Source organism: Papio anubis, chromosome 16, assembly GCF_008728515.1.
Source record: "Papio anubis isolate 15944 chromosome 16, Panubis1.0, whole genome shotgun sequence".
Lineage (NCBI taxonomy): Eukaryota > Metazoa > Chordata > Mammalia > Primates > Cercopithecidae > Papio > Papio anubis.
The window spans coordinates 57,106,386-57,123,002 of NC_044991.1; the positions used below are offsets into that span (position 1 = coordinate 57,106,386).

At 42.0% G+C, this 16,617-nt stretch overlaps 1 long non-coding RNA gene across 3 annotated transcripts in view; it reads right to left on the bottom strand.

The window, feature by feature from the left end:
• Positions 1-16,617, bottom strand: part of LOC103888068 — a 52,995-nt gene that overhangs the window by 9,675 nt on the left and 26,703 nt on the right. For all 3 annotated transcript variants that reach the window (XR_001891967.3, XR_004179041.1, XR_004179042.1), the window contains one exon: positions 9,034-9,155. This is a non-coding gene — a long non-coding RNA (uncharacterized LOC103888068). The remainder of the gene's footprint in view (positions 1-9,033; positions 9,156-16,617) is intronic.

The window sequence follows — 16,617 nt, forward strand, 5'->3', positions numbered from 1 at the left end:
ATGTAGTTTCAAGATTGTCTTGGCAGAAGAATGCAGCAGGGAACATCCTTCCTCACTGGCTATTAAGGGGTTGGGGTTCGGAGGAGAAGGGGGAATGTGGGGTAGGTTTGTATCAAAGGAACTGCCTGAAGGGCAAGGTGGGATAGTCAGGGAACATCCCCTCCCCTGTTACCAAATGTTTATTAAATATGTGTTCTGGGTAGAGTACTATGCTGGGTGTTCTTGGGTTACAGAGAAGTGGGAGATACAACACACTTTCGAGAAGTGAGTCACAGTCCACTTGGAGATGTGCTACAAGCAACTGCAAGCAAATTAATGAAGACATACGAAGAGAAGATTCTGATTTTAAATTGGTATTCCTCAGTAACATTTAGTGTAGAAAGACAGTCTTGTGGAGAGGCTGTGTGGTTGCAGTAACTTCTCTGGACCCTGCCCTGGGTGCCAGTAACACCCTGCCCTTACTGAGAGTTCTGGAAACCGTCAAGAATGCTCCCACACCTTTCTAGACACCTTCCAAAATTGCCCAGGTTGAGAACCATTGATTTTAAATAGGAAATTATTCAAGAGCTTGCTTAATGGCTTTCTAAGTTCTTTTGTTAATTTATAATTTTTAGAGTGCCAGAGTCATATTCCAGGGTCATATCTTACTGTCCCCAACATTTTTATAAAAATTGTCAACAAAGATTATTAAAATGAATGCCTGTATACCCACCACCTAGATTCTATCATAAACATGTTACTGTACCTATATATCACCTGTCTATCTATCTGTCCATCAATCTATCCATTACATCCTTCAGAGTAAATGGCAGACATCACTACAATTCCCCCAGGATGTATCATTGACTAGAGTAATGTTTGTTTACACTTTTGTGCCCCTGCCAGAATAAAGAACATCACCATACCAGAAAATTCCATCATGGCCTTCCCCAGTCAACCCCACCCTGCCCTGAGAGGCGATCATTGTAATTCTTTTCTACCATAGGCTAGTGTTGCCTCTTCTGAAATCTAATTTAAATGGAACCCCACACTGTCCTTTTGCACTCAGCAGTCAGTGTTGTGCCTTCACTCAGGCATATGGGAAGCTGTTCTCACTGAACTTGCATTTCAGGGAAATCCTCTGGATTGGGGATGGGGTTCCTCAGAGATGTTCACATACTAATCCCCAGGACCTGTGAATGTGTCACCTTACATGGCAAAAGGGACTCTGCAGATATGGTTAAGTAAGGACGCTGAGATAGAAGGAGTATCCTTATTTACCTGGGCGGATGCAGGGTAAGCACATGGATCCATACAAGCATTAGTGAAGGCGATGTGAGGGTGGACAGACTTTTGAGGATGCTAAGCTATTGGCTTTGAAGATGGAGGAAGGAGAGCAACAAGCCAAGGAATGCTGGCAGCCTCTAGACGCTGGAAAGGGCAAGGAAACGGATTTTCCCGTAGGACTGAAAGGAACACAGCCCTATCCATACCTTAATTTTAGCCCTGTGATGCCCACTTTGGACTTCTGACCTCCAGAACTGCAGAATTTATTATTAGTGTTGCTTTAAACCATTTGTTACAACAGTAGGAATTTTTTTTTTTCTTTTTTTGGAGATGGAGTCTCGCTCTGTCTTCCAGGCTGGAGTGCAGTGGCGCGATATCGGCTCACTGCAACCTCCGCCTCCCAGGTTCAAGCGATTCTCCTGCCTCAGCCTCCCTAGTAGCTGGGACTACAGGCGCATGCCACCACTCCTGGCTAATTTTTTGTATTTTTAGTAGAAAGGGTTTCACCGTGTTAGCCAGGATGGTCTCGATCTCCTGACCTCGTGATCTGCCCGCCTCGGCCTCCCAAAGTGCTGGGATTACAGGCGTGAGCCACCGCGCTTGGCCAATATTAGTTTTAATGTATGACAGAATAGTAAGTCAGGGTTTGTTTGTTTTTTTTTAATCTATCCAGGATCCTACTACCCTAACAAATCCAACTTCAATTTTTTTTCTCCTTTCTATTTCTTGCCCTAAGCACTTAAAACATTTAGCTTTAATCACAGCATAGTACAAATTTTGCATTTCTGCTTTTTTCCCCACTTGCTATTTTTATCAGGAGTATTTGTCCATGTTGCCATATGGTTTTCATAACTGTTTTAAGAGGGCTGTAAGTAAATTATGTCACATGAACATTAAATTTACTTAACTACCTTGTTAAAGGATTTTTTAGAAGTTAAAATTATGACTCATACAAATATAAAATTAGCATGTTAAAGATTGTATTTAACGTGTTAATTATTGAGAGAACCAGTAGGACACTTTAATTGGCTCAAAGGAGAATCCAAAGAACAAATAATTATAAGCCTAGCAGGGATGCTGAAATGAGTTTGCTTCATAGTTACAAAACTGGCACAATTGGCCAATATCTGTAGAACAATAATCAGTTACATTCCATTGGTCACAATTTGCATTTCTATGAACAAGAATCCTCTGCATTATCAGTTTCCCTTAATTTACATAATTGTAAAGTAGCTCAAAGGCAGTGAAATGAAAGGGGGAATCAACTCAGAAAGTGGACTAGATTAGATGGAACACCCAGTAATTGGAGGCAGGGGTGGGGGTGGTGGGCAAGACATATTTCAAAGTCCTTCACAGTGTTTCCTGATAGCCTGTACTTGAATACTTGGGCTATGTCCAGTTACTTGCTTTGATTAAAAGTCAATACATCTTTGAACATTTTTTTTCTTTCCTAAATACCTAGGTTCTATAGGATATACTACTATTTATAGTAAGGGATCTCTAGGGTCAAAGGAGATTTTATGACTTTTGATTAGTGCTGCCAAGTTGACCAGAGTTGTATAAGCCTTTTCCCATGCCAAAAACAAAAACACCATTCATGTCCAATGGCAGAAAATGGCTATCACTTCCATGGTGTCCTAAAAAAACTTTAAAAAACCTTCCTTTCTCCAGCAGTCCTCTGCTATGGCGTGAACGTGTCTCCCAAAGTTCCACGTGTTGGAAACTTGATCCCCAGTGCAGTGGGTGTGGGGAGGTAGGACCTAATGGGAAATGGTTGGGTCATAGGGGCTCTGCTTTCATTAGTGGATTAATGCTGTTACCATGGGAGTGGGTTCCTCATAAAAAGATGAGTTCAGCCACCTCTTGCCCTGCAGCCCTCTCTCTCTTTCTGCCCTTCCACCCTCCACCATGGAGTGACAGCAAGAAACCCCTCGCCAGATGCCAACACCTTTATTTTGGACTCTCCAGCCTCCAGAACACTGTGGGATCAATTTTTGTTCATTATAATTTACCCCATCTGTGATATTCTTGTTATAGCAGCAAAAGTAGACTACGACACCCTTCCATTTCCTCATTTCTTCTCATACTCATTGGCCAGAATTAAATCTGTGGAGAATTTGACCTGGATCAATCAAGAACCATCACCCCAGGGCTGGAGAAGGGCTCAGACTCCCCTAAAGCTCTGAGCCCTAGAGCCCCTGAACAGATGGTGTTAATAAACAAGAAGCAGGGGGACCAGTGGACCCAGCTAGAAGTGGTTTATAGGACTACTTACTGTATTTTCTTTTTTTAAATTTCTTTTTTCGTTTTACTTTTGAAATGCATGATGGTTATATTACGGCCCTAGGATTCAGGAAAACTTCTAATTCTACATCTAACCTTTGCTAAGGGTTAGACACCAAATTACCTTTTGTCTGAGTTTTTCCATCCATTAGAAGAACTTGGGATGAGAGTGGGAATGTGGGTGGTTCACAGTGACCAGATGAACTTTAAGATACCTTCCATCTTTAAAATTTTAATTATTTGCAATTTAATGATCCATGTGAGAAACTTACTGCTGTGGCAACCACATACCACAACCACCACCCACCCTACCCCGTTTGAAATGCTTGTTCTTCAGTGCCATAAAGAAATAGCATTTGAACATTGATTTCCTCAGCAAGGTCATTTTTATACTTTCTGCAGAAAGGGTACACTCGCCAGCATTTTGCCATGAGAGTACACCGAACAAAGGAGACAGGGTTATTTATAACTTGACAAGTCACTTTACTGCTGTGTCCAGTTTCCACTGGCTGGAACGGGACCTCACATCCTGTATTTGTCCTGATTGACTAGCAACTTAGAACTTTTTTAAAGAGGCAGAGGAGAACAAAGGAAGGAGGAAGTAACTTGTGGAATGCTGAGAAAGGTAAAAAATACCTTCAAATAAGGAAGAGGAATAGGCTATGACCTAATGCTTGCTTGGACCAGTATAAGCATGCCAGGGCAAATAGCTAAATTGTGGAGCTAAGAACATAAAGGGCATTGATTTCTTTATTACAGCTAGCAGATACTTAAGAGTGTTAGCACAGGTCTTTGAATAAATTTTGCTCCGAAGAGAAGTTACTATTTATTCTTAGACAGGGAGGAAAGTCTTTGAAGAGAAACCTCTATTTTTTACACCCCTAAGAACCATGATGATAGACTGCAATAAAGAATCCCATCAACGTTCACTTTTTCCAGGAAATGTCTGACCACAGAAAACTCTCCACCCCTTTCCTCTTTAGAAATGTTCCCAAACTGCTCACTTGCCTCCTTGAAGCTAATCGAAGATGGTCAAATGTACTTGAAGACCAGTTTGTCTCTTGGCTTGATTCCGTAACTCCTACCCTTATATGGCATGTGCCAAGTCAACACTGTCAGTATTTCCCCTTTTTATTCTATAACATCTAACACCTCTGAACCCTTACTGAAACAAAGCTTTCAGCAGAAGGGTTCCCTTGCTGCAAGTTTATGAATAAATAGCCTTTGTCGATTTTATCTTGGACTTAGTTTTGTCTCTGACACATGTGGAATGCGTGTCTGTTAGAATTCTGCCCTCACCACACCTCTTGCTTCCTGGATAAATGTGGGAACGGGTTGATGACCTTGGGTTTACACTGGCTTCTTAAGAACCATTGAGAAGCCAGTGTAGGGATTCTCGTTCAGACCTCTATAATTCAATGAATCAGTGAAGGGCAGCTGATATCAAAAATGAATTAAAATGTCAAGGCCAGCAGTCCACTAGCTTCTGGCTGGAGTGTGTGATGAGTTCATCTGAGCTCCCTGAGTTCAAGGCATGCGGCAGATCGATTATGGGCCCATCAGAGGCTGGATTTGCAGCAGCAGCTGCCCTGTACAGCATGCAGCAAAATGGCTGTCAGCTCTTGTTAGGAAAGTAGACACGTGCCAGTGGATGTGTATGCAGGATTAGTGTATTGTTGGATGTGCCTGCTACTGACCACTGTGGTTCTGTTTTAACATTAATTTGTATATTTCTCAAAGCAGCACGTGCCCAAGATTTAGGCAAGTAAATTCAGTTAACCACAGAGTATACTTCTATGCCATTCCTGTGATAACACCATTCTAGATGCTAAGAGTGAAGGTAGGATAGGACAGAAAAGCGCTGCTGGCAAGGACCTTACATTCATGCCAGTGAAGGAGACCCAAAACAGATGGGCAAATAATGTCAGCCATCTGGAAGCAATGGAGTGAAGTGGCCAAGTGAAGGCCTGGAGGAAAATTGCTCTAGGCTAAGTCCCTGAGGGGTGGTGAGTTTGGTGTGCTGGGGAAACAGCAGTATGACCTTTAGGGACAGAGCAAAGGTGTGAGGGACAGAGTTAGGCAGGGGCCAGGTGAGGCAGGCTATTACAATGTAAGTCTAGTGAGCAGTGGATTTCAGCAGGAAAATTATGTCTACTTGTTTTGGGGAGAGTGTTTTCAGACAAGGTCTGATCTGTCACGCCGGTTGAAGTGGTGTAATCACAGCTCACTGCAACCTCAACCTCCCAGGCTCAAGTGATCCTCCCAACTTAGCCTCCCAAGTAGCTGGGACTACAGGTGCACATGCCACTGTGTCGAGCCCTGTTTGTTTTTTAAAATTCTCTGGAAACTGGGAAATTGACTGAAAGGTAGTATTCCTCCAAGCCCTTGAATCTAGGCTGGCCTTGTGACTACTTTGATCATTACAAGGCAGTGGGAAAGGATGTTCTGGGACTTCAAGCCCAGGCCTCAGTAGCACTGCCAGCTTCTACCTCCTCCTCAGAACACTAGCTCTGAGCCCAAGCTACATGGAGAGGCCATTGTCCTAGCTGAGAACCTAGCCAACTGCCACCAGGTGAGTGAACCACAGTGAACATTCTGCCCATTCAAGCCCACAAATGCCCACAGCTCCAGCCACATCACACAAATAGAGGAACCACCCCACTCAGCCCAGGAAAACCAGAATTGTGAGATTGAATCACTTGGTTTTGAAGTTTATTTCACAGCAATAGATAACTGAAACAAGGACAAGAGAGGCGGATGGATGCAGGATACAAGCCACCTTTGGGGTTCATTTAGGCAAGAAAGGATGGAGGCCTGAAGCAGATTGGCAAAAGTGAAGATAGTGAATTGTCAGATTCAGGACACACTTGATTGGTGCAGCTTTCAGGTTGGATTATAAGAGGTAGAATAGAAAAGCAGCAAGTCCCTGCCTGGCTTTCTCCAGACCACTCCTCAGAGCTTTAGACTCAGCTCTCTTTGATAATAACTACCACCATCCTGCACTAACCAGTTGCTTATACTGGCTTACACTGTGATCATTTTTTTTTGTTTTCGTTTTTGTTTTTTTTGTTGTTGTTTTGTTTTGTTTTTTGCTTTTTAAGTAAAAAATAAGGTTAAATCTTTGAGAATTCCTTCTTAAGCAACAAAACCTCAAAGACACAAAGGAAATTATTAATAGATATAACCACCTAAAAATAAAAAATGAAACTTCTCTATCATAAAAACATGCCATAAACAAAGCTAAAAGATGAGCTACAATGGAGAGAAAATATTTGCAAAATATAATAAAAATCTCATACACTAACTATATAAACAATTCTAAAGAAAAAGGTAGCCAAATAGAGACTAGCATTACACTGCTCTAGGAATTTCACATTATATTACTGTATCTTGACGTATGAGTTTTAGACATGTCATGTGGCCCCTCGGCCTCCAGTAGATATGCCCAGGCTTCTCACAGCATGGTGGTCTCAAGGTTCCAAGAAGGTGAGAGGAGAAACTTCAAGGCCTCTTAAAGCCTTGGCTGCAGAACTCACATAATGTCACTTCTTCCATGTATTGGTCAAAACAAGTCACCAGGCCAGCCCAGGCCCAAGGGTAAAGAAATAGACGCCCCCTCTCGCTAGGAGAAACAGCAAATTTCCCATTGCAAAGTGGTGTGGATACAGGGAGGTGTGGTTCACTAGGACCATTATTATAACACTCCCACACAATGGCTAAAAATGCCTTTCTTCTACTCTGACAATTGATAGTTTAGCTGGGAATATTATTTTGTGTTGATAATTATTTTCTCTGAGGATGAAAGCATTGCTGCACTCTTGTGGAGCTTCCAGTGTTGTTGAGAAGGGTAATGTCATTTTGATTCCTGTTCCTTTATGTGTGATCTCATATTCCTTTACGAAATCTTTCAGGATCTAATTTATCTATGGTATGATGAAATGTCATAATATAGCTTTGTGTGAGTCTTCTTTTTTCCTTTTCTCCCCTCCGTTTCCTCCTGTTTTTTGTTTACTATGTTAAGCATTTGGAAGGTCATTTTAATCTGGATACAAGTGTCCTTCAGTTTGGAAGGTTTCTGATATTTCTTTGATGGGTATATTTTCCACAAATATATTTTCTCCCAAAAAATATTGGAAGAGTGGTATTATTTTACATTTTTAAACATTTACGCTTGGCTTAATAGAACACAAATGAGTTCTCACATCTTCTGCATTCAATCTTGCAATATGTTGTTTTGGTTGAAATCTATGAAGAAATTACAACTAAGCACATTTTTAAGGAAGCTTGTGTCTGAACAGATAGCAATACAGAAACCAACATAACGAAAAATACCTGGCATCTCTGTATCTGAGGACTTTGCTAAATGGGAAATAGTCATCCTTCTGAAAAGAATTTATCCAACCTTGCATTGGTAGAAAGCAAAACTGGCTTTGTTTCCCTGTACAAAAACCACCTAGCCCTTCATTTATATATTCAAATGTAGTTTGTGAAGACAGCAGTCACAGAAATCATGTATCCAATCTGTAAATACAATTAACCAAGAGAATATACAAGTCAGATCACCCTTCAATTGGTCTGACAATTGCCATCACAAAATGAGTCAGCTGGCCAAAGTGATGGGCAGACATTCTGAGAAATGTGTCATTAGAAGACTTCACCATTGTGTGAACATCATAGAGTATACTAACACAAATCTATATCGGATAGCCTACCTACCACACACCTAGGCTATACGGTACAACCTGTAGCTTGTAGGCTACAAACCTATACAGCATGTGACCGTTGAATACTACAGGCAATTGGAATACAGTGGTAAGTATTTGTGTATCTGAACAGATCTAAACATAGAAAAGGTGATGTATTACTCTGTGATGTTATGCTGCCAGTTGGCAACAGGAATTTTTGAGCTTCATTATGGTTTTATGGGACCATTGTTGTGTATGCAGCCCACCACTGATGAGAACATCGTATGCAGTGCATGACTGTACTTCGACCACCAGGGATACAAATGCATGGACTGGACAGAAGGAAGACCTCAGAGAACCTGAAGATGTGGATAAGACTGTTTAGTGAGGTTCTCACCTCATCACAAGCCACCAGGTATTCAGCATGGAGGGATGGTGACAGTTATGCAAGACATTGACATATGATGATACAGTGGTCATTCTTACATAAAACGAAGACGACTGTCCAGTAGATTCTAAGAGTTTGCAGTAGATGGATCATCAAAGGATATGGGTAATCGAGTAGTAACAGGACTATGGGAATAAGTCCTTTACTAGGAATTTCACTAGTCCTGTTACTAACTCATAGGCCATGGAGCAATATAAGACCAAGGTTACAAACCCCTAAAATTCTCTGGCAAGAGAATGACTTTTTTATGTACTTTGGTCTGAGCATGTGATTCATCAGTATATGACAGCAGATCAATTCAGATACATCCAGAAGAAACCATCCTTTTATTCTGAAATGTCTTAACCATACCTGAAATAAGTGCTAAGTGATGCACCAGAATTTTCCTCCCTGGGATCAATGAGCAGTAGCACTGAGAGCAGAAATGGCAGCTGTGGTAACAGGAGCTGCTGTGGTCAGTAGGCTCTTGGGATCTGTCAGGCAAGAGCACAGGATAGTGACAATCCAAATGAAAGCAAAAACAAACATAAAAAGGAATGAACTGATATGCCAACAATGTGGATGAATCTCACAGACATTAAACTAAGTAAAAGAAGTCAGACTTTTTTTTTTTTTTTTTTTTGAGACGGAGTCTCACTGTGTCACCAGGATGGAGTGCTGTGGTGTGATCTCGGCTCATTGTAACCTCCAACTCCCTGGTTCAAGCTATTCTCCTGCCTCAGTCTCCTGAGTAGCTGGGATTACAAGCACGTGCCACCATGCCCAGCTAATTTTTGTATTTTTAGTAGAGACGGAGTTTCACCATGTTGGCCAGGATGGTCTCGATCTCCTGACCTCGTGATCCACCCGCCTTGGCCTCCAAAAGTGCCAGGATTACAGGTGTGAGCCACCGCGCCCAGCCCAGACTTTTACAAACATTATATTCTATGTGATTTTCTTCATATGGAACTCTAGAAAAGGCAAGTTCAGTTTATACTGGCAGAAATCAGGCCAGGTCTGAAGCTTTAGGATGGAGGAAACTGACTAGGAAGGAAGACAAAGGGAACCTTTTGGGGTAATGGAAATGTTCTATATCTTGATTGTGGTTAGGGTTACATGGGTATATACATTTGTCAAAACTCATGGAAATGTATACTTTAAATGGATACATTTTATTTCATGTAAATTATACCTCAAAAAGTTGATTAAAAAATACATGGGGCTTCCATTTTCACACAAGATAAAGTAAGTGGATTCCACCCTATTCCTTCTGCGAATTATAACCAAAAACTAGACAAAATACATAAAGCAACTATCAGAAACCTCTGAAGGTGGAGTAAACTAGGCAGACTGGCTAGGCAACTTGAGTCTCAAGGGATGACCTGGCAGGGAGTTCTCAGAGGCTTCCATAGCGTTCACATATTTCAACCTGGGCACTAGAGGAAGGCACAATCCGAGATGACCAACCAGCACAGACAACAAAACTCCTAAGGAAAATGCTTTCTCTAGTCAAAGGACTTAGAAGAGGACAGTAATGAAGGATAGCCCTTTTTTTATTTTTTTTTTGAAATGGAGTCTTGCTCTGTCTCCCAGGCTAGAGTGCAATGGCGCGATCTCGGCTCACTGCAACCTATTAACGAGCCCCATCCTGCACTAATGTGATAAGAGGTAACACCCCTCACTCCTCCTTCTTCCCTTGGGATGCTATGGAGACTCTAGGGTAGAGTCCTGTTGACTACCATCTGCCCTGCAGTAACAGAGGCAGCACCTACCCCCTCACAGTTAGAGAGTGTGGGCAGAATTACAGAGAGGAGGAAGCTGCAGAAAAAGGGTCTTTCAATTTGTGCACATCCCCAAGTGGCCTATGTGTGAAACTCATCAGAATTAACACAGCACAAGCTTTAAGAACTGAGCTATGATGTGGAATACCACTCAGGTTTCAGACTGGTCTCTGGGTAGCACACAGGCAGAGCAGACCAAGATAACGCTGAATTTGAAACCAAATTGACATTCAAACTCACTACAAAAGTGAGTCATGATGTGCATTCTGAATTTAAACGGTTGAATGCATGCTAAAGTAGAAATATAAAAAGGAATCAGAGTTTCATAATACCCAAAGGACTGATAATACTGAATATTACTTGTCATGTCAGAAAACAGAAAAAGTCAACCAGAATGAGAAAAGACAATCATGAGATGCCAATACCAAGATGGCACTGACGTTGGGATTGTCTGACAAGGATTTTTAAAGCAGCTATCATTAAAAAAAAAAAAAAACTTTCAATGAGAAACTATTAACACTCAAAAAGCAAAGTTTCAATAAATAAACAGAAGATATAAAGAAACTCCAGCCGGGTCTGGTGGCTCATGCCTGTAATCCCAGCACTTTGGGAGCCCGAGGCAGGCGGATCACCTGAGGTCGGGAGTTCAAGACCAGCCTGACCAACATGGTGGAACCCCGTCTCTACTAAAAATACAAAATTAGCTGGGCATGGTGGTACGCACCTGTAAGCCCAGTTTCTTGGGAGGCTGAGGCAGGAGAATCGCTTGAACCCGGGAGGCGGAGGTTGTGGTGAGTCAAGATTGTGCCATTGCACTGCAGCCTGGGCAACAAAGAGTGAAACTCTGTCTCAAAAAACAAACAACAACAACAACAACAACAAAAAAAAAAAAAAAAAAAAAAAGAAACCCCAAATGGAAGATTTATTTTATTTTAAATCATTTTTTAAAAAATATAGACAGGGTCTCACTACATTGCCCAGGCTGCTCTCAAACTCCTGTGCTCAAGCAATCTGCCTGCCTCAGCCTCCCAAAGTGCTGGGATTACAGGTGTGAGCCACTGTGCCTAGCCTATTTTATTTTTTATTTGTTAACATTTCTTTTGAGACAGGGTTTGTCTCTGTCACCCAGGCTGGAGCGTTATGGCATGATCTCGGCTCACCTGCAAGTTCCAACTCTTGGGCTCAAGCAATCCTTCCACCTTAGCCTCCTGAATAGCTGGGACTACAGGCACGTGCCTTCATGCCCAGCTAAGTTTTTTGTATTTTTTATAGAGATGGAGTTTTGCCATGTTGCCCAGGCTGGTCTCAAACTCATGGACGTAAGTGATCTGCCTGCCTCAGCCTCCCAAAATGGTAGGATTACAGGCATAAGCCACCACACCCAGCCCCAGATGGAAGTTTTAGAACTTTATATATATTTTATCTTCATATGGAACATATATATATATAAAAAATAACGAAACATTCACTGGATGGACACAATGGCAGAGTGGAGATGACAGAGGAAAGAAATATTGAACTTGAAGATAGACCAATAAAAGTTATACAATCTGAACAGAGAAAAAAAACCAATCGGTTTTTAAAAAATGAATAGGACTTTATGGAGCTATGGGAAAATACTCCAAGATCTAAATACTCTTTAGATCTAGGTTTAGGGACCTATGGGAAAATACTCCAAGATCTAAATACTCTTTAGATCTACTGGAGTTCCATAAGGACAGGAGAAAGAGTGCAGTGCTGAAAATATACTTAAAGAAATAATAGCTGAAAACTCCCCAAATTTGGTGGAAGACATCTTCAGATTTAAGAAACTGAGCAAACCCCAAGCCAAGAGGACATAACAACCCTAAAATAGTATGCACTAAACAACAAAATTGTAAAATAATGTGAAAACTGACAGAATTGAAAGAAGAAATAGATAAATCCACAATTACAGTGTGGACTTCAACATCCTTCTTATCACTAACTGATAGAACCATTAGAAAAATAAATAAATAGCCGGGCGCGGTGGCTCACGCCTGTAATCCCAGCACTTTGGGAGGCCGAGGCGGGCGGATCACAAGGTCAGGAGATCGAGACCACGGTGAAACCCCGTCTCTACTAAAAATACAAAAAATTAGCCGGGCGCGGTTGTGGGCGCCTGTAGTCCCAGCTACTCGGGAGGCTGAGGCAGGAGAATGGCGTGAACCCGGGAGGCGGAGCTTGCAGTGAGCCGAGATTGCGCCACTGCACTCCAGCCTGGGCGACAGAGCGAGACTCCGTCTCAAAAAAAACAAACAAACAAACAAAAAAAAAAACAAAAAAAAAAAAGAAAAATAAATAAATAAATAAATCATCAAAGATTCGAAGACATTAACAACATGAACCAACAATATTTAAGTGACATTTATAGAACATTCCATCCAACAGCAGCAGAATACACATTTTTTTCAAGTGCACATGGAACATTTACCAAGATAGACCATATCCTGGGACATAAAACAAACTTAACAAATTTAAAAGAATTGAAATTATATGAAGTATGTTTTCTGATCAGTTGTGATGGAATTAAACTGTATGCCTCTCACTCATTCTTAGAATGCAAGGCTGGTTTTATACTGAATTAATGATTAGTAACCTTCCAAAAAAAGAAAGTACAAGGCCCAGATGGTTTCACTGGTGAATCCTACCAAACGTTTAAGGAATAAATAGTATCAGTTCTCTACAATTTCTTCCAGAAAACAGAAGCAGAGGGAGTACTTCTTAAGTCATCCTATGAGGCCAGCACTACCCTAATACCGAAACCAGATTAAGATATTATAAGAAAGGAAAATTAAAAACCAATCTCTCATGAACATAGATGTACAACTCCTCAATGAAATATTAGCAAATCAAGAGGAGGTAGAGCAAGATGGCTGAAAAGAAGCCTCCAGCAATTGTCTACCCTGCAAAAACACCAAATTGCACAATGATCCACACAAAAAAGCACCTTCATAGGAGCCAAAAATCAGATGAGTGATTACAGTACTTGGTATTAAAATCACATTAAAGATGCACTGAGTGTGGTATGGAGAGAGAATATGTGCACTTTTGGGAGAGAGCACAGTGACTGTGGGACATTGCATTGGAACTCAGTGCTGCCCTCTCACAGTGGAAAGCAACGGGGCAGAACTTAGCCAGTGCCCATGCCCTTAGCCAGGGGCAAATCATCCATGCCAGCAGTCAGAACCTGAGTTCTGGCAAACCCCGCCAAAGTGGGCTAAAGTGCTCTGGGATCCTAAATAAATTTGGAAGGCAGTCTGGGCCAGAAGGACTGCAATTCCTGGGCAAGTCCTAGTGCTCTGCTGTGTTCGGAGCCAGTGTACTTGGGAGGCATGTGACCTAGTGAGACACCAGCTGGGGTGATCAAGGGAGTGCTTGTGTCATTTCTCCCCCAACTCCAGGCAGCACAGCTTACAGCTCCAGGAAAGATTCTTTCCCTCTGCTTGAGGAGAGGAGAAGAGTAAAGAGGACTTTTCTTTGGGCAAATGGGATACCAGCTCAGCCACAGTAGACTAGGACACCAAGCAGAGGTCTGAGGCACTCATTCCAGGCTCTAGCTTCTGGATGACATTTCTAAACTTACCAGAAGGGAACCCGCTGCCAGAACAGAAGGACCCAGTTCTGGCAAAATTCATCACCTGCTGACTAAAGGGCGCTTTGGCCCTGAATAATCAGCAGTGTTAGCCAAGTAGTACTGGCCGCAGGCCTTGGGTGAGACTCAGAGCCACACTGGCTTCATGTGTGACCCAGTATATTCCCAGCTATGGTGGCCACAGGGAGAGACCCCTTCTGCCTAAGGAAAGGAGCGGGAAGAGTAAAGGGGACTTTGTCTTGCAGCTTGGGTACCAGCTTGGCCACGGTTGGGTAGAGTACCAAGTGGGACTCTGGGGCCCCAATTCTAGGTCTTGGCTCCTGGATGGCATTTCTGGACCCGTACTGGGCCAGAGGGAAGCCCACTGCCCTGAAAGGAGAGAATCAGGACTACAAGCATTCACCATAATCTGACTGAAGAGCCCTTGGGTCTTGAATGAACATTGGTGGTAGCCAGGTAGTACTCACCATGGGCCTAGGACAGTGGTGGCCATGGGGAGACTCCTCTGCTTGAGGAAAGGGGAGGGAATAGTGGAAAGGACTTTGTCTTGTGGCTTGGATGCCAGCGCAGCCTCAGTAGAATACAGCATCAGGTAGACTCCTAAGATTCCCAACTATAGGCCGTGCCTTCTGGACGACATCTATGGACCCACCTGGGGCCAATCTCAGACAGAGATTTATGAATATTTGGACAGATAATTCAGAATAGCCATTTTGAAGAAGCTCAACAAAATCATGTTGATAACAGGGAAGAAATTCAGAATCCTATCAGATAAATTTAACAGAGGTTGAAATAGTTAAACAGAACCAAGCAGAAACTCTGGAGCTGAAAAATGCAGCTGACATACTGAAGAATGCATCAGAGTCTCTTAACAGCAGAATTTGTCAAGCAGAAGAAAGAATTAGTGAGCTTGAAGACAGTGTATTTTAAAATACAGAGTCAGGAGACAAAAGAAAAAATAATAAGAAAGAATGAAGCATGCTTACAAGATCTAGAAAATCGCCTCCAAAGGGCAAATCTAAGAGTTATTGGCCATAAAGAGGCAGTAGAGAGAGAGACTGGGGTTGAAAATTTATTCAAAAGGATAATAACAGAGAACTTCTCAAATCTAGAGATATAAGATACCAATATTCAAATACAAGAAGATTATATAGAACACCAAGCAGATTTAACCCAAATAACACTACCTCAAGACATTTAATAATCAGACTCCCAAAAGTCAAAGATAAAAAAGGATCCTAAAAGCAGCCAAAGAAACAAATAACATACAAAGGAGCTCCAATACATCTGGCAACAGACTTCTCAGTGGAAACCTTACAGGCCAGGAGAGAGACTAGCATGACATACTTAAAGTGCTAAAGGAAGACAAACGTTTTTACACTGGAATTATCCAGTGAAAATATCCTTCAAACGCCGGGCGCGGTGGCTCAAGCCTGTAATCCCAGCACTTTGGGAGGCCGAGACGGGCGGATCACGAGGTCAGGAGATCGAGACCATCCTGGCTAACATGGTGAAACCCCGTCTCTACTAAAAAATACAAAGAAACTAGCCGGGCGAGGTGGCGGGCGCCTGTAGTCCCAGCTACTCGGGAGGCTGAGGCAGGAGAATGGCGTGAACCCGGGAGGCGGAGCTTGCAGTGAGCTGAGATCCGGCCACTGCACTCCAGCCTGGGTGACAGAGCAAGACTCCGTCTCAAAAAAAAAAAAAAAAGAAAATATCCTTCAAACATGAAGGAAAAATAACGACTTTCCCAGACAAACAAAAGCTGAGGGATTTCATCAACACCAGATCTTTCCTACAAGAAATGCTAAAGGAATCTCTTCAATTAAAAAAACAAAAAGGATGTTATTGAGCAATAAGAAATCATCTGGGGGCTCACACCTTTAATCCCAGCCCTTTGGGAAGCCAAGGTTGGGGGATTGCTTGTGTCCAGGAGTTCAAGACCAGCCTGGGTAACGTAATGAAACCCCATCTCTACAAAAAGTAAAAATTAGCTGAGTATGGTGGTATGTGCCTAAAGTCCCAACTATTTGAAAGTCTGGGATGAGAGGATTGCTTGAGCCTGGGAGGTTGAGGCTGCAGTGAGCCACATTCCACTGCACTCCAGTGAGGGTGACAGTGAAGCCCTGTCTCAAAAAAAAAAAAATCATCTGAAGGTATAAAATTCACAGATAATCATAAGTACACAGACACAGAATATTATAACACGGTAATTGTGGTGTGTAAACTACTGATATCTTGAGTAGAAAGACTAAATGATGACCCTATCAAAAATAATAACTACAACTTTTTAAGACATAGACAGTATAATAAGATATAAATAGAAACAACAAAAAGTCAAAAGCAGGGGGATGAAGTTAAAGTGTATAGTTTTTGTTAATCTCTTTGCTTGTTTGTTAGTTGGTTTATGCAATCAGTGTTAAGTTGTCATCAGTTTAACATAACGGGTTACAAGATTTGCAAGCCTTATGGTGGCCTCAAATAAAAAATATACAATGGATATACAAAAGTAATAGCAAGAAATTAAAACATACTACCTGAGAAAATCACCGTATTAAAAGG